Source organism: Prinia subflava, chromosome 3 (assembly GCF_021018805.1).
Source record: "Prinia subflava isolate CZ2003 ecotype Zambia chromosome 3, Cam_Psub_1.2, whole genome shotgun sequence".
In the NCBI taxonomy this organism is placed as follows: Eukaryota; Metazoa; Chordata; class Aves; order Passeriformes; family Cisticolidae; genus Prinia; species Prinia subflava.
In genome coordinates this window covers 33,894,061-33,917,969 of record NC_086249.1, presented here as the reverse complement: position 1 = coordinate 33,917,969, position 23,909 = coordinate 33,894,061, and the positions used below count along the sequence as shown (strand labels likewise).

Below are 23,909 nucleotides of genomic sequence, written 5' to 3'. Positions count from 1 at the left end.
GCCATTAACTACAACTGATCAGATACCAATTTCACCTCACTTTGCCATCACAGTGTCCCCAGGCACCACAGTAAACCAGTTTGAGCTGTGTGTCAATGAATGTCGCAAGTGGCAATGCAAGAATATTCCTACTTTGTAACTTTTGTCTCTTGCAGAACATCCAGGAGGTGTTTACCAAACTTAGAATTAAGTACCATTTAAATATCACAAAAGTTACTAGCGTCATAAAAGAAAGCAGTGAAAAGGGGTGGTGAAGACACCAGAAAAACTAATGAATGAATCCACAGAAACTGTGAAATTCACAGATGGCCTTTATAAGTTTCCCCAAGGCACTCATCTGGTGGTAACATCATGGAACTAAAGAATATGGAGACTCACCACCCCCAACTCGACTTCCAAGAACAAAGGCTGAACGCGTTCAACATCTACCAGGGCACAATACACAGAGGACATTTTAAGCAGTAACTGACATGGCAAAAACTATTTTATAGCAAAAGGTATTCTGAAGGAATATGTGGAGACTCCATAGGAGAAGGCCTATGACTCATTTATCATCCCCTAAAGACTGCAAGCTCTCCACTTCTCAGGAAAAAATGCCTGAAAAAGTCACTAAACTGTCTAAACTTCTAATAAATAACAGAAAGCAGTCAAAGCAACCAGAAAGAAAAAGGAAAAACTGAACTTTTCTCACTTTCATTTTTTATTTTGGTCATTTTAATCAGCTTTCCTGTTCTATACAAAATCCACTACAAAAGGAAGCAAAAAAACATTAACTCAGAAAGTCACTGTCATTATGGTCAGCACACTAATGCACTGAAATATGAACTATAAAAGAGAAAAATTATAGTCCTTCTAACAGGAAAAATGGCTTGTGACAGCTACTACACTGTGATATCAAGTAATGACCATATCTATTATAGAAAATAGTACCTGTAGCAGCACTTTTGTCCTCAGTATTGTCAAACAATTTTTGCTGCACTGTGCAGCTTCCACTGGTTAGGTACATCTGTAACAGCTCCGAAAGCTGTGCTACTCCCTCATTACTGCCATTTATCCTACAAACACAAATTGTTTCAGAATCTGCATTAGCATTAAACCCTTACCTCACAATACAGACTGCTTAGTAGAACAAAAGGAGCTGTCCAGAGGAAGAATTTAAAGAGAGAGGTACTTCAGGGTGGTGGGACAATACAATTCACTGCCACAGCATTTGCTTTCAGCAGTTGCTTTTGGATTTCTTTTTTTATTTAGCAGTCCTTTATTTCTGCACTGCCAATATTATTGGTACCAGCATAATTTTCTACTATAAAAAATATTCCTGTAAGACTGAAACTAGTACACCAGTATTTTGCAAAATTATATTTAACTGTGAATTTCAGCTGCTTATATTTCTTGGTTTAAAAAGGGTTTTCCCAGCTAAGGAGCACAAATGTCCAATGAGCTGTCTTTACAAGCACACAAAGGTAACATTTCCACTTGTACCTTGTCCCCCTCCTCCTTCATCTGAGTTTGATACTGCCAACTTGCATGGGAAAAAATGGGATAGTACAAAATTTCCAAACAAATAGAAGGAACAAGAGGAGGAGAAGAAAAAAATGGGAAGCTAAATTCCCTCACTACTATAGAATCAAAAAGCATAGAGTAAGATCAGTGGGTAAATCTGGCAGATTTACAATATTGCTTGTGTAGCATGACACAAAGGGATCAAATTTTTTAAAAATCTGCAGAAAAAAGCATCAGTATAAAACACTACACACTCTCTAGGTAATTAAACTGCGGTTTTCATCAGGACACTGCATTGGGTTTACATGGCCAGCTTTTGGTACTGGTGGGCCTTCAAGGGTGCCTTCTGTGAGAAGCTGCCAGAAGCTTTCCCCATGTCCAGCAGGGTCAATGCCAGCTGGCTCCAAGATGAACGTGCTTCTGGCCAAGGCTGGGCCCATCAGAAGTGATGGTAAAGCCTCTGTCATAACACATTTAAGAAGGAATAAAAATTATGGCACAGCTATAATGCCAGAGAAGAGTGCAGTGAGAACATGTGAGAGGGACAGCCCTGCAGACACCAAGGTCAGTGCAGAAGGAGGGGCTGGAGGTGCTCCAGGTGCCAGAGCTGAGAGTCCCGTGCAGCCCCTGGTGCAGCCCCTGGTGCAGCCCCTGGTGCAGCCCCTGGTGCAGCCCCTGGTGCAGCCCCTGGTGCAGCCCCTGGTGCAGCCCCTGGTGCAGCCCCTGGTGCAGCCCCTGGTGAGGCAGCTGTGCCCCTGCAGCCCCTACAGGACCATGGGGATGCAGAAACCCACCTGGAGCCCACAGAGGAGATCCACACCAGAGCAGGGGGATGCTTGACAGAGGGCTGTGAACCCAAGGGAGGCTGGAACAGGCTACTGGCAGGGACCTGCAGACCCATGAAGAGAGAAGTCTACGCTGGAGCAGGTTTCCTGCTAGGGCTTGTGACCCACACTGGAGCAGCCTGTCCTTGAAGGACCAATCCACATTGCAGTAGTTCAATTGCAACAGAGAACTGTTGCCCCTGCGATGGATTCATGTCAGACAAGTTTATGGAGAACAGTCTCTTGTGGGAGGGACCCCACACTGCCGCAAGGGAAGGACTTCTTTCCCTAACCACTAGCAGGAACAACATGTGATGAACTGATCACAGTCCCCATTCCCTGTCTCCCTGTGCCACTGGGGAGGACGAGCTAGAGCTGAGAAGAAGGAGTGTGGGGAAAGTGTTTTAAAGGTCTGGTTTTACTGTTCTTATCCTGCTCTGATTTTTAACAATAACTTCAATTAATATTTCTAATATAAGTCTGTTTTGCCTGTGATGATATTCATTGAGAGATCTCTCCAGGTCCTTATATCAACCTATGAGCTCTTTGTTATATTTTCTCTCCCCTGTCTCCAGCTGTAGCAGGGCATGACAGAGAGGCTTTGGTGGGTGCCAGGCATCCAGTCAGGGTCAAGCCACTACACGGGTAGTTTAGCTTTCTGAGCACACTTCAAAGTTGATGGCTATCAAGGCTCCTTCAGCTTCAGAGACAGTCCCCTCACTGACTCATAGTTAAAGACCAGATGGGCTCAGATATCAAAACATTTTCATCACAGATATAGGCACAATTTTCCAAACTACATGACTTCAGTATTCAGCAGCAGAAGAAGGGACCTTTGGTGTGTTAGGGCAGTGGTTTCTGACATTGATTCCCTGTTCCAAGGGGGAGGCTACATAGTCCAGCTTAAACGTCAAGCAGATCAGCCAGGGAGCGTACAGAGTCCTGGAGCTACCGTGGAGTCCCACACATGCTGCTTCGGTTCCCTTCTAGGGATCTCTCTCACATTTTTCTGGAGTCCCTATATAATCCTAAAGTGTCTCTCTTCTGTCACTTAACCCTGTCCCTTCACATATCTCCAGTAGCATCTTTCAGAGGATCTATTCCTCACATTCCAAGAGCCTCTTGCCCTACTTCCTGCCTCAGTGCTTGCTGCTTTATATTGAACATACTTGTGCCAGATGTTTCTCCAAGTGGCTTAAATCTTCATGCAGGATAGGTTGTTTAAATCCATCTCAGCTCATGGCCTCCTCCTGTGACCCCCTCACCCAAATTTCTAAGGCCACTGCCTGTCTTTGCTTTGACCTCACGTATGAGCAGCTATGTTGGAACATCAAGTTCCCATCTAGCAGGAGTCTCAGTCATCCATTTTAAAAGTGAAACATCACCAGACATGAGACCTTGGGCTTCCCTAATCTTAAGTGCTCACCCTTGGTTCCCTGTGTTTTCAAGCCATTCTGCTTACACATTTCCCAATTTCATCTTTTGTACTAGGAGGGACAAGCAGCAGGCTGACATTCTCTACAGCTTCATCTCTCCACAAAGAGTTCACCCCAGTAGCAAGCACCAGCAGCTGCTGGAGGTTGCCAGAAGATCCCTGCCATCTGTTAACCTCGGGTTCTGTAGAGAACACAAAGGCAGCAGGAGTCACAAATCCTCTCTGCCCAGTAAACAGCTGGAATCTGGGGTGACAGGCTTTGCAGGCAGAAGTACAATCACATCAGCAGATACAAGTGAACGGAGGGTTTCTGCTGACAACTGCACCCTGTTCCTAGTGCCAGAGCAAGCCATGGGCCCGGGCATTCTAAAGTAAGCTGAGAGGGCACAGCTGCTGTCCACACTGATCAGCTTATTGTAGGTCCTGCTCAACTACTATTTACCTCAGTAAATCCCTTTCTAAAGCGGAATTATTCCATCAGAGAAGCCATTGATCCAAACAAAACAGCATGGGTGATCTGGGCACAGGTTTTTACATTGCTGTTAACATACCAAAGGAATTCTGCCCTTTGAACTCAAGTTGCTAACAGCAGTTTGAACACCCCTCTGTCAGTGAGAAGAAGCTACCTGCTGCTCATCAGCAGGTACATTTTGCCCTTGCTTCATACAACAGGCCTTCAAATCTCATCTTTTCTTCAATAAAGATGTGGCAATGGTTAAACTGATCAAACAAGACCAGAGGAATAATTAGATTCTTTAAGATTATATATAACACTTAAACATTATAAATTAAGAGTCATTCAAGTTTATAAAAAAGTCACAAAATGTAGGATCAGCTGCAGAGTTGGGGGATTTTCTACTGTTACTAATCTAAAGCCAAAATTTCTTTTTCCTTTCGTACATGCCAGATGGCTTGCTAGATTATTTAATGAGCAACAATAAAAACTAGCTCTTAGAAGCACAGAAAATTTGAACATTTTGATATAGAATCAGTAACAATACAGCTAATATGCAAGTTCTTTTCTACTTTTCTCAAGAAAGAGTGGGCTTTTCATTTCTGGCTTAAAAGATCTGATATTCTTAAGCTGGATCAACAACAAAATATTTTCTAAATGAAGATACTGACAAGCTTAAGAAATAAGAATTAATTTTTTTTTCAATTATAGTATTTTTTTTAAAGAGAAGGTACAGAAACATAGCTGTCAGTAAATTTTGCTATTGTAATACATAACATTTTTTCTTATTAATAACATTTTCAAGTCAATAGATAGCCCTGAGCATCTGATTCTCAGTAACTCAGGATCAAGCAGCAGTATCTTAGCATAACCAAGACAAAACACATGTGCTTTATTCATCATCAATTTAAAGTTGCTTTATTTCTAACTACTATTTTCTTTTTAATTTCAACTTCAACCTTTGAAAGCAAGCACAGAATACTCACTACAAAAGCTGTCTAAAAACAGGCCTACATTATCATGATAAAAGGATAAAATATCAGTAGAAGAAAAAAGTTAGAATCCATTCTCCAGTCCTGTAAGCTAAAACAAGCATTGCTGAATTTCTAGAGGCTTTGTAGGCTTTTCTTCTCCCTCCTGCTTGTATCATACAATTTCTGGGAAGAATGGTGCTGTACCTGGAAATATCTTCCAGTCTCTCCCAACATCATTACATTACTTTACCAAGAATTTAACAGCACCTGTCTCTGAGAAACAAAAATCAAAGTAGGAGTCAATTTCACAGACTTGTTTCGCATTTCTTCAAGGAACTGCCCACAAGGAGCTAGCATTATCACATTTGCAGAATCGCCAAGTACGTCAGTCCCTCTGTCGAGCGTTCAGACTCAGGTGTCATTCCCCACAGAAGGCTTGCAGACTGGACCTACCAAACCTTAGACAAAAAAGATGACTGGGTTCCTCTTTGTGCCATAGAAAGCAGAGATGGTTTTCATCCAGCTGGCACCATAGAACTGTTAAAATACTAACTATCCTCCAGTCACTAATCTAAAGTAGCCTAACCATAAAGCATTACCTCCCAACCCCATAAACTTCCCAAATGCAGAGTACAAGGCTTCGATTACCTACGAAGGATGAGAGAAGAGTTTAGAGGGCAGAATATTTTCTACTTGTCCTGAGAAGTATCTAAAATATCACAGAAGCAGCAGTGAGTTACAAACTTCACTCCTCACATATAATTACTAAAGATAAGACAGAAAACATCAAGAGAAGCAAAACAGTCAGACTCTGAAGTCCCGTCCATTTTACCTCAAGCAGCTACAAAACACTGAACACCAAAAAGCTTCCTCTTGATAATATACTTTGATTCCTATTGAGTATAGAGGACCAAAGAGACAAAAATCCTGGGATGAGGCATGCCCACAAAGGGATGCAAGGATGCTGCTTTTCTTCATGATCTGTGGTAGCTAGGTGGTCTTTATTTTGATTTCCAGTCTACTTCTCTAAATGACAGCTATTTCTGTCCCTCCTCATTTCTGCTGACTGCTCATGAATCACGGCCCACTTTGCGCTGTTGAGAACATCAGAACAAGCCAAAGCCACTGAGAAGCAGCAGGGCAAAGCTGCTTCCACAAAAGAACCCCCTCAATCTTCCCTAGGAAAACAAGCTTCTTTAATTAGCCTGTGTTGTTGTTCTACTTTTTATGTAATACAAGGACAGATAATTTTGCTTTGGTGAAGTATTCTAAGTTTTTACTTTTTAATTACATGTTAAAAACTAGGAAGCCTCAATTCACAGACACTATCCAAACAACTTGCATAGCACTGGTATACATCAGTGAGGACAGCTTTTACAACAGCAGTTGTAAAAATCTGGAAATAGGTAGACATACTCAAAACAAAACAACACTCCTTACATGTTTTCTATTTTATGAATCCTTATAGCACATTAATCAAGCATGAAGATCAACATGAACTTCAATTTTTCAAGTAGAGGCTTAAATTAAAAGGCTGGATTCATTAGGGGTCTTGTTGATTTGGGGTGTTTTTTTCTTCAGGGTGTTAGCATGCATGTGTGTTATTTTGGTTTTTTTCAACTATTATCATGCAAGATTTCAAGCAAGATACTGAAAAAGCAAGAAGCTGAAGTTATTGGTTGGTAACTCTTTCCACAACATCACAGTTTGATCAGGGAAATGCTAGACAACTAAATTACTTACTACATCTATTAATTATTTCCTTTCTAAACCTAGTGAAACAATGTTGATTTTAAAAAGAGACCATTTTATGGGAGAAAAAAACTTACATCAAGAACTGCATATGGCTTTTACAATAATAGTTATGAAAGAAAGATCCAGGTTGGTATTCAAAAGAAAAACAGCAGACAAAAACACAAAATAGCATAGACATGAATAATTTCAAAGTCATAGCTACAGGAGAAACAAAACTAGCGTAAACAGCAAAACATTCTAATAACCACTATTCAAAATTGCTAACTGCATGTCATGACTTAACCTTAGCCAGCAACAAACCACAATACAACCACTCACTCACTCCCCCTGCATCAGCATGGGGGAGAAAATCAAGAAGTGTAAAAATGAAAAAGCTCCTGGGTTGAAATAAAGACAATTTAATAGCTAAAGCAAAGGCTATGCATGCAAGTAAATCAAACAAAAGAATTCATTCACCACTTCCCATGGACAGGCCAGTGTTCAGCCATCTCCAGGAAAGCTGGGCCCCACCATGCCTAATAGTGCCTTGGGAAGATGAACACCATCACTCCAAACATCCCAATCCCTTCCTTCTTCTTCCCCAAGCTTTATAAGCTGAGCATGGTGTCAGATGGTCTGGAATGTCCCTTGGGTCAGCTGGGGCCAGCTGTTCCAGCTGTGTCCCCTCCCAACCCCTTGTGCACCCTCAGCCTCCTCACTGGTTGGGTGGGGTGAGGAGCAGAAAAGACTTGGCTTTGTGAGAGCCCTGCTCAGCAGTAATGAAAACATCCCTGTGTTATCCACAGTTTCCAGCATAAATCCAAAACACAGCCCCATACTCAGTATTATGAAGAAAATTAACTATCCCAGCCAAAACCAGCACACCACATTACAAAGACCACAAGACCAGCAGCTAACCACACTGCCGTGTTCCAGCTAAAATGGCTTTTCAGATCCAAGAGACACAGAAATAACCACCCGTACTATGGCAACCTCGCTCGTACACGATGGGTTTGATTACTGTTAGCACAAGAGATTACACCTGAATCCGAGTTTCATTACAGTTTTGTGTTTGGGTGCAAGAGTTTGGTGAGAAGAGATTTCTAGCTACATAATATACTACTGTCCTCTAAAACAGATTAAATTAAGACAGGAAAGTTGAAAATAACTAAATTTCAGATTAAAATTTCAGTGTTCAACATAAAATGAAGGAGGTAGGATCAGAACTCCTTGCCACTTGCCCAAACAACTGGAATATTCTGCAATATATTTACATTATAAGCTTGGCACTGTGTTTAGAGAGGAATTTGCTACAATTCCTTCTATTTTAGAAAGGTATTTATTTAGGAGATTGTTGTTACTTGTATATAGACTCGACAGCAGAAAAGGAGAAATAGGCAGCAGTAAATGGGTCCCTGTCCAGTATTTATCTCTAACCACAGACAAGAGCCAGGCTTAAGTACAGAAATCTTTAATAAAAGGTTCTTCAATGATAAATCTTATTCCCATTTCTGACACGGCATAGCAGCATTTCTCTAGAATACTTCTAAAACACTGAAAACAGCTAAAATAATTTCCCCATTTTTACACTTTTCCTAGGAATGAATGCACATGCTGTTCATTCCAACAGCTGGTATCAAGACTTCAAAATGGGAGTTTTGGTATAGGATAAACAGAGATGGAGGATGAAGTTTCTCTAACAAGTAGGTAAAAAGAACAAATCCTAAGAAAAATATGTTGATATTGCAACATATACTGTAATTTACTGAACTTATTTTTTCAATTACAACTTAAAATCGTAACTATTTAAACAATGGTAAAGAAACAACATTTTCAACAAAAGCTGCTCTTTCAGGATATTGGGGAGTCTATAAGTAGCTCTGCACTTCCAACTATGCATTTGGATGAGAGAGAAGATTTTTTTTTTAATCCACACACTCCCATACCTCTGTATTCATTTTAAGAAGTTTAATTCTTCTTTAACCATTTCCTCTTGTTTCTTTACAGGTACTTTAGAAATGCCTAGGTACAGTTCCTAATCCTGAAATACAATTCCTGCACCCTCACAGCAGCATTTAAGAGCTGCAAAATTTAAACCAAACCCTGAAAATGTACTTTTAAGTGCATTTTCATCCCTACATTCATGAGAAAGCTTTCATGTTCTATACTGAATAATAGAATGTTAATGTTTTACCCTGATATAAAATCCCAGAATACCAGAAGGACCCAAGAATGAGCAGCATTGCAAAATCAATTTTTCATGCTTTTTTTCCCCTATCTTACCCCCTCCCTCTGCTTTTTTCTTTTTATTTTTATATTACAGATTTCCAACTCCTTTACAGAATGAAAATGCTTTGGTGAAGAGCCAAGCTCCCCCAACCCACAAAACAAACATTTGATTCACAGACTATAAATTATGTAATTGTAAACACAACTCTATCTGTATACACCAACAAACAGTTTTTGTCATTCATCTGCAAAACCACTGCAGCTCATTTTCCTAATCTTTAAGTATATGACTATTACATAAGAAATATAGGCCAACCCCCTCCCCCATCTATTATTATACGATCTAACATGAAAAAATCCAGTACTTGAGAAATTTGTGAGTTAAAATAATTAGATAATATCTCACTCTGAAAGATCTCTCTCTTTAATGCATTGGAACACAGAACTTTTCGGTATAGCTATTAGGCTGAAAATCTCCATTATCTGGGAGCATAAGCAGCAACACCATCCCCTTCTTAAAGCATTAGCCCTTTAGCAACACAAGGTCATCATTTTCATGCAGCTTATTTAAGTGTGGTATAAGAGAACATAGAACTAATCACATATTTCTAGGCAAAAACTAAATTAAATTATAATCAAGTATGCATGACATTCCAGAATACTGTAATTCAAAAACCAAACACATTACCACAGCTTTTGTTAATTTTCAGCATCTGGGTTGGTAGAAAAATGTCTTTCCAAAGAAACATGTACAAGTCAAGATATTCTAATAACTCAGACTGTCTCAGACTGTAAATATCAAAGACATATACAATAAAGATTATTGCCACTAGTAACTGCAGTGCCAGATCAAGGCACAAAATGCCTTCATTCCACTCCTCTCTGCCATTACCAGGTATGCACCCTTACAACAAAATCTTCTTTTGACAAAATCCAACAGAAACACACAGAACCAATAAACTCTCCAGGACCTCTACAGCCAAGCAAGGTGGGTACAACACAAATTAATAAGCTAATTATTTTGTTGACCACTATTTATCTTCGCTATTCCAGAACTTCCATTTCTGCGAGCCAGAAAAGGCTACCACAAGGATGCTACTTCCTGCACAACTTGGCAGATTAGGAGAGCATGATCATGTATTTGATATTGGCCCAAATTACAAATTACTTCAAACCTAGGCATCTCCTGTCTGTCACTTCTAACAAAAGCCCCAAATCAAACAAAACCACACTCAACCCAAACCCCGTACCACATTAAAATGGAGTTGAGGAGCTAAGAAAATCTGTACCTTCTTTGCAACTTCTGTTTTATTATGGATCTCCAACAACGATGTTGAGATATTTTATCAGTTTTCAGCAGGTGAAAGATTCTGCTCATTAATATTCCACATGAAAGGCCCACACTCAAAATGGGAGTGAGGGGAGACAAGGAGGAAGGCTGCCCTTCCCTTAAAGATAAAAAGAATCCGTAAGTCCTGCTGTGTGCTGAGTACATACTATGTTCTGGACCTCATAAATTTTCAGTTCAGCTGAAAATTGCTCCCTCTCTCAAAGGCTGCACTTAATATCTTACTGCAAGACAGTTAAATTGAAGTATTCTGAGAAATGTAATCACTGGATGATAGAGCCAGAAGGCAATGCTCAGATGACATTTAATGAACTGATTAATTCGGGGCTTTTTTAGTTAAATAAAGATCATTGCATTTAATGTGACTATTTTTAAGGAGTTAGGACACAGTAATTCTAAGGAAAAAAGAGGAAAAAAATACTTTTCTGCATAATCATTAAGGCAGCCAAGGCTTAAATAAATGTCAAAACATAGTTAAAATTAAGGTTTAAAAATACTCTGCAGAAGAAACTTAGATCAAAAGGTGGGACAAGAAGACCAAACTTTGCTGCTGTTTTTCTTTAAGGCTAAATATATATTTTATTGTGTGTGATGAGCATGACCTTCCTTTCTCCCTGAAAATCCACAGGCCTGGCCCCAGGAACACAGTGGCAGCCAAGGCTGAAGCTACTCAAAATATTTTGTTTGCTACATTCTCCTGATCTGTCATCAGAAAGTAACAAAAACATTACTTTGCAAAGAGAAATATATTATCTCAACTCTCTCTCTCTCTCTGTTTGCACAAGCTAAAACCACAACTTATGCCCACTTAATTGCCACCCACAAAAATATTCTCCATAGGCTGTGACCACAAATAGCAAAGACTGCCGATGTTTTGAGAAAAAACCCTGAGTTTTGTTCATTTGAGCTGCGTGTATTTTTCAGCAGTAATTAGTGTGATAAACACCAATGGCTGCCTTTAGGAGAGCTTTATTTCCTCTTCTGATTGACACAGATGGCACATTCTCCCCCGTTCCCCTGCAGAGGCCCCTGAAGGTGATGCTCCTCTCTGCGCACAGGAGCGGACACAAGCGAAGCCATTCCCCTGCCTCCACCCAGCCACAGCGCTACTACTGAGAGCAAGAAGAGCCAACACTGCCTGGTGCTCTGAGAGGGGTTATCTTGGAGACCAGGCTGGGTTGCATGTTGCTGCCAACAAAGAGTGCAGAGCCCAGGAGCACCAGGGCCTCCTCAGTACCCCCACACCCAACGAACAGGAGGCCAGCGGGGGTGAAGGCAGCAGCACCGCACACGGGAGGATAACGCCGGGGAACCGGGGGAAGGAACGGGAGATCCACTGAAGGAGTTCTCGCTGCTTCCAGGGTACCTGAGAAGAACGGAGCTGGCTTCTCTCAGCCAAATGTCAGTCAAGGATAATCTGAAAAGAGAGATGATCTTCACAACTAAGAGCTGATGCAGAAACTACAATAATAATAATATATCAGGAAAGATATTTCGCATCTATTATTTCTCTTCTTTAAAAAAGGTTGAGTATTTTGACTTCTTTTTCCATGTATTCAATCCAGACTTAAAATGTTACCAAAAGTGGTCCTGCAGTTCTTTTACACAATTCCACAGCTGCCCTTCACTAGCACTAGTCCTTCCTCAAAGAGAAAAGCTGCTTCTCTCCAAGAATTTAGAGCTGGCAGAAAGCTGGCATTAAGACTAGAAGGGCAAAGGCAACTGAGCTTCCAGCAAAGAGGATATGAAAACTGTCTACTCATTTGGAAGAAAAAAACGTAATTTTCCCCCCAGTACACACTTTAAACAATCAAGTAATCCCCACTAACACAAAATCTCCTATCAGTTTTGTGATTTTTTTTTTTTTTAATGAATCTTTCATACTGGAAGTAACAGATGATTTAGAAGTGGAAACAGCGAAGGGCAAGGAAATCAGGCTACTCCAGACCATGACAGACCTTCAGACTGAACTCAAAAGGATGCAAAGCAGAAAAGCAAGTTCTAGAGGAATGATGGATTACAAAAATGAAACGGAAATTGGTACCTTACAGCACAAGAATGCCAAAGGCACATTTGCAAAAAAAAAAAAAGTTTATTGACACTTTAGACAAAGGTAATATTATAGGAGTAACTAATTTAACTTTCTGTGGACCATTTAACAGAATCCATGCTAAAAAGTAATAGCTAAAGTTTAAAAAATGGTCAAGGAGAGGAGTTAAGAGAGGTCAAAGATTAGAACTGCCACAGTAACCACAATGATCTATGCTGAAAGACAAATTACTGGGGTGCTACTGATTCTCCTCAATCAGGCCCATGGTTCCTGCTCTGTTTGCACTCCTAGTTTCTCAGGCCAAGTCAAAATCAACTAGTTTATGACAGTTGTTCTGAAAGTGGAACAAACATCTGTCATTAATAACACACAATGTCTTAAAGTTTATGGCAGTTAATTAATTGCACTGTAACACTGAATCTCACCTCCTGAGCTGCATGTACAACTGTGCCACTGTCTTTTACAAAAACTTATGTTCTGGTTATCCTCTCTGAGCCATAATATTCATATTTTAAAGATCCTTGGAAGAAAGTCAAGCTGAAATCAAATTACTAATTATTTCCAGAGAAACATACTGGACTTTAGAGGTGTTAAGAAATTAACATAATCTACTTGTTTTAGTTAATTTCATCATTATAAAATAACTTTGTATAACATTATACACACTCTTCCTCTCCCTTAAATTTAATTGCACTAGTTTTGAATAAATGTGGATTTTATATTCCGCCCAGACAGAAAAATAAGTCTACAGGAATAACATATGAACAAATGCCTTGTTAGCTATTCACCAAAATACATAGCTTAGACCTAGACATTTCCTGTGCTTACTGAAATGCCATAAAAATTTAACAATGAAGTTTCACAAACCAGAGTCCATGGAAATGCATCACTGATTTTAGCAAAAAATGCTCTGAACACACCAAAGATAAGACAAGTGGAACTGAGCAGTCATGCCTATCTCTTCCTCATTCTAACACCAAGGCCAGAACTGCAGGAAAGCCACACGAAAGCACAAGCAAAGAGAAGAGGAATGGCATTATGACTGGAGCTCTAAGCACAAGAACATTCACATGAAAAGGTTCAACAGCTGGAGATGGAAGGCATTTCTGCCATCCAAAGAGATGTCTTTAGCCTTCCCCCTGAGAGCGCAGCAAGTTGTTGTGAAGTCTGTTGCAGAACACACTGTGTGTACCAAGGTCAAGAGCTGGACAGATCCAATTTAAGCAACATATTCCCATTCCTGAAGTGTTTTTATGAGCACTGACAAATAAGCTGCAAGTTGCTTATTTTCAGGCTTAATTCCCATTCTTGCAATTTATAGAACATGGTCTCATGAGAAATTTCTCTTAATTAAGAAATCTCTGTTGAAAGATTATCTCTTGGCTGGACTTCACTTTTGTACCACCAAAGAATTATCCCATTTGAGCCTTAGCTAAGCTCCTGGGCACACACACAGATTGCTCTATTGCCTTAAGTGAAGAAGTAAGCTGGAGCCACCAGGCACAGCCTGAAGCCAGCAATATAGTAGGGACACAGCAGCTTATGTTAGCACAGCTAGGCCACTGCAATGAAGTCATAAACCTCACCCCAGTCCACCCTATGCTCATTCTCACTCCAGCAAGATGGAAAATCTCACCTTGCTCACCTGGAACAACTTCACACACACAACTTCAAGCAAAATGGTGTAGCAAAAACCCACAAGTTTGAAAAAGTAAATTGAAATGGACACAAGAAAAGAAAGAAAAAAATATGTTTAGGACTATGAATCTGTCATTACTACTTAAAAAAGTATGGGGTAGTTGCTGACAGGTCTCCATTAAAAATAAATTTAGATAGCTAGTTTAAGAAATAAGGGAAACACTCATCTCTTTCAAAAACAACAGTTTCCGAAGCGGTTTCACAGAATGCATGGGTCATTTGTGGCAGATGACATTGGTTCAGTTAAAAATAATCTGCCTCAAAGTCAATATTTCTAGAATGGTGAGAAATATTTTCTATTTTAAGTGCAAGTGTTTTCACCTTGTGCCAAGAGCCACCCAGTGACCACAGCTGGAAGAAACCCAAATGCTGCTTCACTTACCCAGAATGCATAAACAGCTGGAGAGAGTTTTAACAGCACAGCAAAAGTTAGGAAGAGCAAGAAAACCAAGAAGAGCAGATTGACTGCCAGTGTGGAAACTGGATTTTAAACAAGCATGCACACTGACACATCTTATTCCAGATTAAACAAAAACACCCCTTAAAACCTTTCAGAAATAAGAAAGACTTTACGTAAGAAACATTACTGAGTGGGAAGATAACAGTGTATTTCACATTGCTAGTGATCTTTTTCTATTCAAAACAGTAATCCAATATGGAATCAAATAAAGACATAACAGAGCAATTTCGATCCCTTTTCTCCAGAGCAAGTATTTTCTCTAACTCTATAACAGTTACAATGTAATAGAATATGGTTGCTGCAGACAGGCCAGTTTATAAGAATACATAAATTTAACTTCTGCACAAGCCTCCCAATTTAAAACTGTTAAATACATTACTTTGAGATCATGCTTCTCTTCATACGCATTTCATGCATAGATTGATTTCCAAGATGATGAAAGTTCATGTGTATATAGATAGATATATGGAATTAATTTTTCCTACTAAATCTACAGAAACAGAGGTTATCCCTTTGTATTGCTGCATTGGATTGCTTTGATTTTTCTCAAAAAAAAAAGATACTGAGAAGATATGATCTACTCATAACTCTGGTAGGGGAAAAAACTTCTGAAAATGCTTTTACAAGCACTTTTTATAGTGCTTCCATGCTTGAACAATTCCGCTTTTTATGTTGCAGTAACTTTTTATCATGCATTCAATAGATTTTATTCCTGTAGCCATTTACAGAAATGTGGGTAAGATTCTTTTTATCTACCATTTTCAACTGCTCTGAGGAAAAAACATAAAAAAGCATATCCAAGTTTAGGCTAACACAGAGAAGCAGAATATGAGAGACCATATGGATGAAATGTCTTCTGTTTCAGTCTAGTGTGGAACTCTCTTTTATGCTTTGTCTAACACGGAGCTTTCCTTACAGTAAGGGTATTTGACTGATTTGCCTGTAAGTGAAAAAAAGCTGCTGAGAGTATTCAGTGGTCAATAACCAGAAGACAAGCCTGAGAAAAAGTTCACACTACATTGAAACAGCCAGTTGCTTCCAAGGACATAACCATAATACATTTTCTATCAGTTTAGCAGCTTGCAGAAGATAACTGCCATAAGTTATTATCTGATTTATCTACTTTGCTGTTTAGAACATCAGTAGGTTTCAGTATTTAGTAGAGCTATGGGAAAAATAATGAGTCAGCTATGAGCCATCAGTGCAAAGATCGATATCTTAGCTAGGATAAAACTGGAATGTTTAGTAATCAAAACTACCTATTACACAAAGCCAGTCCAACAGCAAGTATTTCTTCTCAATACATTTTATATCTACATTTAATACATGCAAAACAAATTAATATTCAAAGCCATCTGCTTATTTATTTACACTGCTTTAATAAAATCTGTCTTCTGATAATTTCCACTCTCACTGCTTAAAATAGAATATATGCAACAAAAAAGTCATACTTTTATTTAAAAAAAAAAAAACACTCAGTAAGCTGCTTTTTTAAAAAAGGAGGGAAATATTTCTCTTCCTCCTGAGGGAAAAAAAAATGAAAATGGCAGGAGATATTTCCTATTGAAAACATCTTGACTTTGAATATTCCAACTTTAAATGTGAGTACACTTCCCAGAGCACAAATAAACTCCTTTTCCATCAACATTTGCTTAGCCAGGCTTTCCTTCTCATATTTTCATGGATTGCTCGCTTGCAAGGACTGAGGTCCAGACAGATCCGATTTTTTTTATCTTCCTGAAATTTGGGGCTATTCCATCCTTCACTTACAAAACTGTAGCATTCAGGTTTTTCAAAGGAGCCACCATGAGTTTGTCTTTACAAAAATCTTCACAAGGATGTTAAAATTCTGTAAGGATAGTATACTTTTAAACTGTTGGGGTGGTTTGAGAAATAAACTCAATTTTAATGGGCATCTGTTGCAGGATCCCTCTTATTAGAGGGTAAAAATCAGCTGAGGCACAGACTTCTTATTCAACTCACCATAAAAAGGGTCCTGGTTTATTCCTCTTCACAGCTTAGTCATCTTAACTGCAACTATTCACTGACTGGCTGCAGCAAGCTCCTGCTGTAGGTTTCCCTTGCAGCTTCTGACTGCTGGTTATTTCCTGCTAAACTGTGACTGCAGGTATTGGTTTCCAGACTCTGACTGCAGGCTTTTACCCAGCTAGACTGTGACTGCAGGTTCCAACAACAGGCTCCAACTGCAGACCCAGACAGACCTCACAGCAGCAATTTGCCTTCCCCAGGATCCTGCTTCATGATTCTCTCCTCCATGCTCCTCAAGGTTCTTCCTCCATCATGAGCCTCTCCTTACCAGCTCACCCCCTCTTTTATCCCACTCATCCTTATTGGCTATAGCTGTGACTCATCAGGGGCAAAGCTGTATTGGTTAATTAACACAGACGTTATTTATCAGGGGTGAGGTCACCTCACCTCCTGCATTCTCTTCTACAGGAATCAGATATGAAACCCTCAAACCTTTTGGAAAACAACTACATTTCTAAAATGATAGAAAATAGAAGGAAATAAAATTATTATTTTTCTTCCAAAGGTGAAGTTGCAAAAAAAAATCTTACTTAGAATTTTACGATCTGCAACACAAAATTATTTTCATCATTACTGTGTTTCAGCTTCAGGTCACACTGTACTTCCAGCTATTAACAACTCTTACTGACGTAAGCCAAGACAAAACCACAGGGGTGAGCAGTGGACTGACCAGCAGGTCCCTACATGATAGTTATGAATTCTGCCGTATGGATTATTTATTATGAGGTCAGTTTAGTCCAAAACATTGCCAGGAGATTTCAGATCAGATTTTGCAAAAAACTGCAATCATGTCCCTTCCACATCTGAGGGGACACTGATTCACCAATCCTTTTGGCTAAATGTTTTCTGTAGCAGAAGTCTAACAGCTATACAGCAAACTGCTTCATTAGTGAGTTAGCCCATTCACTCCACATAACCCAGCAGAGAGTCACTGTTCCATGTTAGTTTTAAGCTGCAAAGGAGCTGTTTTTACTTCGAAGATACTGGTATAATTTGTAATGCAGAACAAATATCAACAGGGCCATAGATGATCTTCCTACAAACATTCTATGGAGCAAAGAGCAGTAATTCTGCAGAGCAGAGCGCTACTTTACAGACTTAGGTGCTTTCCTTAACTAAGTGCAGAATATGAGAGACTCAAACAAAGCAAACAGGAAGAGCAGAGAGCATGAAAAGGAAACAAAGGAAAACTATTTTTCCCTACTACCTCTGGAAACCAAGGGGGTGATTTTAAGCAGGAGCTAAAACACCATTGCCTTTGAATCAACTCCTGAAATCACTGAATCCTAGAATCACAAAACAGTTTGAGTTGGAAGGACCTTTAAAGGTCATCTAGTCCAATCTCCCTGAAATAAGCAGGAACTTTCCACTACTTAGATTGTTCAGAGCCCCAGCCAGCCTGACCTTAAAAGTTTACAGGAATAAGGTATCTACCAAGTCTCCAGGCAACCTATTTGAGTGTTTCACCACATTAATTGTAAAAATGTTGTTCTTTGTATTTAATCTAAAGCATTGTCTTCCTTCTCCACTACAGGAGTATGCTTGGATAACCAGCCTACACAAGAGAAAACTGTAATTATTTTTATGGTCAGTCTTACCCACCCTTCAAGATGTGCTCTATCAACTTTTACTTGGACTCCCTCAAAATGCACCAGCTCCTTGTTAAACACTCTCTTCCATAGAAACCTTCACACTCTTTACATGCCCCCTGCTAGTGTATCCTCACCACAAAAAGGTGGTGTGATGCTGGACTGCAACACCAGTTGCATTTCAAACAGCAGAACTTACCCAGTACCAGTCTTCCCACACAACTATCTTGATTCCTTACTATTTTTGTACCTTTCGGATTCAAAAATCAAGCATTCCCTAGGTGAATTGAGTCAAGTTAGCTACCAGGGCTTAAAGGATGATTTAGGTGAGATAGATTTAAAACAAATTCACATGAATACTCCAATTCAGGCAAAACTTGGGAACACCACATATAAGAGAAAAGTGCTCTTCTTTATGTCCCTAATACTCCATTGCAAGATTGGAAAAAATATTACTTGATTATTACTAGAGATCAACATTCACTGATACCTCCTTACCAACTGTAATTCCAGGAAGATCCCAAGCATCCACAAATCAGGATGAACGCAGATGAAAGCTGAGGAACAATTCTCTGTCACTATAATAATAATAATGTTTATCAACCAATACTGATCAGGTATATAACTATATGTGGAACTGCACTGCTACATTGTTAAGGCAAAATGAAAAAATAGTGCACTGTTGCCATGAATTTTCCTGGTTTGCTAAGCGTTCATATTAAAGGAGAAACGTGCAGTTTCTCACGCTGGTGAATTGTAAACACAGGACCATGTTTTGTAAATATTGGCAATGTTATGAATACTTTCTCCAAGACAAGGGGAGGTTGAATGACAGCCTCCTGGACCAATGTGACAGGAGAGGTGGCGATACCCTTCTCCAATCCATGGTCACCTTGCCACAGATATATAATGGAAAAATAAACTAAGGGCAGGGTCTTCTGCCCTGCTGCTCTGATGCACCCAGATCTGTGTCCCCAGTCTGTGTTCCTGGTTGGGCCTCCACGGTGATAGTGCACTTCACCAAAAAATAGTCTTACAAGATTTCTCTCTGTAGCTGGGCAGATGGTAAACAGCAACTGCAGCTTATTACAACCCCCATAATTGTCTTCATCACCTTCATCACCTTGTGTTTCCCCATCTGTCTTTTGTGCCCATCTGTTTTTCCACCTTCAACCAGCAGCTCTACTATAGCCTGTTATATACTATATATAGTATGTTAAGTGCCTAGTGCATCCAAGTCCCAGCCTTTAATAAGAGATTTTATAATCTATACTAAACAAAATACAGATTGCATTTAATCAGGACTGTGCATAGAGCATTTAAAATGTACATTATTAACATCCAGAAATAATGTGGGTTTTTTTTAATTAGTTAGTAAAGGAAATAGGTATTTAGTGCTCCTTTCAAATGCAAGTCTTTTACATTGTAGAAGAACTACTAATCCAAAGAATTCAAGATAGACTATTGTTTTCATTATCTTGCCTCTTCACTTCCTTCAATGACACTTGGTGTTCAGCTTACCTCATTCCATAAACATCAGGGATTAGTGTTGGTTCACAAACAAAACTCAAGAACCAGTAACTTGAATGTATTTTGGAGCTGAAATGTTTCACTACATTCTACTGGACTCAGCCCAAAGTACGTGTGGACAGAAGATTCCCTTAGCTCATAAGACACAAAAATCTCCAATGCTGCAGTAATGGAAGGCCCAGCAAACTAAAAAGGGGTTATTTTTATCCTGTTGCTTCCTCGTTGTCAGTGTTGCAATTAGAGTAAGTGCTCATCACCCACAGTTTCTCCACTGTTATTTGGCAGTAGTTCCAATCTGCAGAGAAAATTCTCATTTGCTCTGCCACTGGGTGAGCACCTCTGTAGAGCAGCACATCTCCTTTGTGTCCCAACCTTCTTTACTGTTTACAAGCCCTCATTAGTTGTGTCCTGGATGCTGTGCTGTGTAAGAAAACACAACATCAAATGCTGAACCTTTATGTCCACATCAGACACTGCCTCATTGCTGCACCGTTACCAAATCACTCTGCTAAAATACCACTCTACATCAGTGAAATACATGGTTAAGACAGATGAAAGCAAGCAATAAACCTCATAGAAGGCATTTGATCAGTTCTTGTAATAAGCAGTTAAAAAGGAAACTGCAAGCATTAAGCCTTTATATCAGTCTTTTTTTTCAAATGCAAACTGCTAACCTCTGACTGAGGCAAAGTCAATGCCTAAAAATTCATTACTGTCTTTGCCTGTACATCATTTAATGAAAGCTGAGATAGTGCAGCTATTTATTCTAATACCTTAGTTTTTTTCAAATTGTATCTGTAAAGCTATTTTTATTCTGACTACAAATTTAATATCCTATTATTCCCCTTCTCTGTAAATTTCTGTTAAAGTAATAAATACTTCAGAAATACCAAAGCTTAACAATTCTAGGATATTGTTTCTTCTGGAGCCTCCAGCAATATATTTCCTAAATAAATAGAAATTTTAACGAAGTTTTTCATTGACCCAAAATGTTTCTGAAAAATAATATATCCATGACAGCAGAAATGCAAATTTCAGCAAATGGAGGTTACATAACACAGTAAATAAAAAGCACAGCAGACAAAAAAATTCTGAGAATAAAAGCCATCTGAGAAAAGAAAAAGCATTAATCTAAACAAGCACCTTCTGAAACTTCTTTTCACTCTCTAAAAATCCATTTAACCCAAAACACTTCATGCATTTGCTTGTTTGCCACTTCTATATATACTATTTATAGTGTTATTATTTATCAGAATCATGACTTTTAAAATTCTTTTAAGCAGTTTACCCCAGTGAAACAGGCCAAAGATACAAAGTGATAGGAGAGATGAAAAATAAAAAGGAAATAAAAACAATTTCATAAAGTCCAATCAGAAAGGGAACAAAATTAAGATGTAGCACCACAGAGCAGCAGAGCAGCACAGAAGAGACCAAACCAAATTCCATAGGCAGGAAATGTGGCAGTAAGAGAAAAAAGAAAAGGAAAAAAATCTTGGTTTTTCAAAAGCAACAGTGGTACAGAGCTAAACTGTAACACAGTCTTTACTGCAAACCTTTCCAGTTTTATATACAGGAAAGTTATATTAAAAAAAGCTAGGCTGGAGGTAAACAAATGGGCAAACTGATGTGAGAGGCAACCAAAAGGTTAAAGGCACATCACTTGAGACAGAAATACACAGAGTATAAGGAGACACACCAGAGGAGATAAACTGAAAGTTAAATATTTCTTCATTCATTGGCAACACAAAGATTTATAATCTGTTAAAAGCAGATTTGAATGTTTGCTTCTGTGTGTATCACCAACGATAAGGATGTTTGCTTGTTTATAGCAACTACAATAGTAGGTTCCCATGGTTTTATTTGCATAGTCTGAGAAATGCTTCCAGTTTTGGACCATTTTAATATAACTGTCATAGTCATTCAGATATAATCAAAAAAAAGAAACCCTGAACAAAAGAAGGAACACTAAAGTAAACAAAATTATTATCAGCACAATTTTCACCAAAACTTAAGTTTCCATTATTAAACTACTAAAAGGAACAATTTTCAGGAGAGCAAAGTAAAATTCAAGGACAGAACACAGGTCTATGAGATCAAATAAAATTTTTAATTAGTAAATAATAAACAAAACCAGCCCAAAATACCTACAGAGTTTGGGATTAAGTATATTGTGCTATTTCATAGCTATGTGAAATAAAGATTGATTTATTTATTTATCACAAGAACTAAGAGACTATAATTTTCCTACTGAATGTTCTTTTCTTGTTTTTTGGGTTTTTTTATTGCCATCCTTGTCCATTAATGGTCAATAATGTCTGATATTAAACAGACCTGAAAAAATCTCATTTTCTGTTCCCCAGGTACTACAGAAAGCTCAAAGGAAAAGCAAGGCATACTCCTGTTGAAACATACTAAAGAAATCTGACCAAAATAAAAACATAATTAAAATCTGTAAGTTTGCACTTTAGGAACACAGGTTTTTGGGAATTGCAAGTACTACCCACAGAGTTAAATATGACCTGAAGTCTCTGGAGATGGTATTGCATTCTCTCCAAGAATGAGTCTCTCTGGACCTACCTACACTTTCCAGACATGGACTATTAGTGTCACAAAATCCACCACCTACTGCCTTGGATACTCTAAGCATGAAAATTTCAAGCCCTAAAAGGGCTTGCTGACAAATTAGGCAACTGAAGACCAGCTGGAGGACACATCAGCTTCATTAGAAAAGATGGTTTACCAGCGAGTGTGAAATTCTTAAAACTATAAATCTAAGCAAAATCAAGCCTGTAGGACTTGGAGTTTCCTGAATAAGTAACAATTACAAGACAACTTACCGGGAGCCCTGCAAGAAACAGGGATCCAAGTCAGAAAATAACATTGTACAAGTCAGCTAATAGGACTGAAATCAAACTGCACATACTGTAAAAACAACAATAGTGCAGTTGTTATGCAGGAAGAATATAGGATTACAGAATATCAGAATGTGCTTTCAGAACAATACAGCATAGTCACAGAGCCCAGGAAAAACAGAGCAACTATCACCAGCTGATTTAGTGGGATGAAAGGATCTGAAACAACATTTAGTGGAGACAGAAACAAAAGACATAAAAATACAAAACAGGACAAGATTCAGCATGGGTTGACCAAAGATGCCAGGCCAAACCCATACTCTTTAGCTATCAAAGAAATGGTTTTAAGAACAGAAATGCATAAAATATTTTTGTTCAATAAGGCTTTTGATACAACGCCACATGGAAAATCACAACTCAAACTGAAGAGACACTGGTGTAATTCAGCCACGAGTCATCTAGCTGTACTGAAGTTAGCACAGAGATGTTACTGCAAGCTTAAGAGCAGGACTGTAGAGGAGGTTACACATCCCTTAAGCACAGCCTAAAAAGGCTTGTAGGTGGCACAAGCAAATGACAGCATAAGTAGCCTATGACTGAACCTCTCGAAAGAACACCAGCAGCCGCCTCTGGGTGATTTGAGACTCCCTAAACATAATGTAAGAGAAAAAAGAAAAAGCCAAAAATCCTGTGGAAAGGTATGGAAACCTGAACAGTTGGAGGGAGGAATGAACTGCTGACAAAAGAAGTCCTACCAGCTTGTTTGTAGCAGAAAAGCACAAAACAGTGGAAAACTGTACAAGATGAGGAGCTGAACCTGCCTGGCAGGCTGATGTCCATCTTCAGGCTTTCACCTGGGGATTATCTGCCTCCAGGTAGGATTACTTGCCTCCAGTCTTGCTCACTGAACTCCTGCCAAGAGGCTCTGCACAGCCTGGCTTTTCCTGGCACAGCCAAGCACCCTCTTGCAGCTGCTTCCCTAAGAGGAGTCAGCATCTGCATCCCGCTGGCTCGCATTCAGCTGCCCACTACTTACATCCATCACTCTGGCAACTGAAATATTAGTCTTGGCACTGCTCTCCAAAATTCAAATTACTTGCTTTTGCACAAAGACTGTGTTATAACTGTATTTGATGAGGAACGAGATCAGAGAGGCAGCAGCAGCTGGAAAGACCAGGAA

General features: G+C 39.1%; 1 protein-coding gene across 1 annotated transcript in view; it reads right to left on the bottom strand.

Annotated features, from left to right (window-relative positions):
- The window catches only part of DDX10 (DEAD-box helicase 10), a 159,487-nt gene that overhangs the window by 62,075 nt on the left and 73,503 nt on the right, over window positions 1-23,909 (bottom strand). The window lies entirely within an intron of this gene.